This window comes from Eutrema salsugineum, unplaced genomic scaffold, assembly GCF_000478725.1.
Source record: "Eutrema salsugineum unplaced genomic scaffold, Eutsalg1_0 scaffold_3, whole genome shotgun sequence".
Taxonomy (NCBI): domain Eukaryota; kingdom Viridiplantae; phylum Streptophyta; class Magnoliopsida; order Brassicales; family Brassicaceae; genus Eutrema; species Eutrema salsugineum.
In genome coordinates this window covers 16,923,091-16,923,881 of record NW_006256756.1, presented here as the reverse complement: position 1 = coordinate 16,923,881, position 791 = coordinate 16,923,091, and positions in this window count along the sequence as shown.

Here is a 791-nt window from a genome sequence, read left to right as displayed (position 1 = left end):
AAGCTAGACGTACAAGTTGCCTAAACAGCCGACTCTATGAAGAGGCAAAGTGGAACTCTTCCAGGAAGATTTGAGGATAACCCTAAGAGGTTTTGCAATGCCATAACCACACTGCCCGAAGAAGAAGCCAAAACTGATGGAAAGAATGAAGAAACCCCAATCTTTGTACCACTTTACAAGGATGTCGATGCCAAGCAGCCACCATTCAAGGTACCTCAACGATCGCCGTTTCAAAGGTTTACAAAAGCCGACGATCCAGGACGTTTTGTTTTTCAATGTTTCATTTCATGAATCAAGTTCACAGACTGTCTGTACGATTCCGGAGCCAATGTCAACATCATGTCAAAGACATTTGCCGAAAAATTGGGCATAAAAACCTTAAGGACATCGACGGTCAAGGTTATCTTTGGAGATTCATCTCAAAAAGATACTGAAGAGGCGATTCATGATCTACAAGTTCTAGTAGGAGATAAGATTGTTCCAGCAGATTTTCAAGTCCTGGAAATGGATCAAGACAAGGAGAGACCACTCATATTTGGGAGACAGTTTCTAGCCACTGTAGGAGTAGCAAACCGGCATGCTGTTTTCCTCAATGTAGATCGCAGAAGGTTTTATCCGACTATCCTAGATGATTTTCCAAGCAAAGAAAGCCGGCCAAAAGAGAAAGAAAAGGAGAAGCCGAAAGCTTTTGCAAAAATCAAGATCATCATTCCACCGGATGCAACAGAAACTAGTGAGGACCAAATCCAGGAGCTGATCGAAAACACAAAAAGGGTTTTAAACAATGTTAA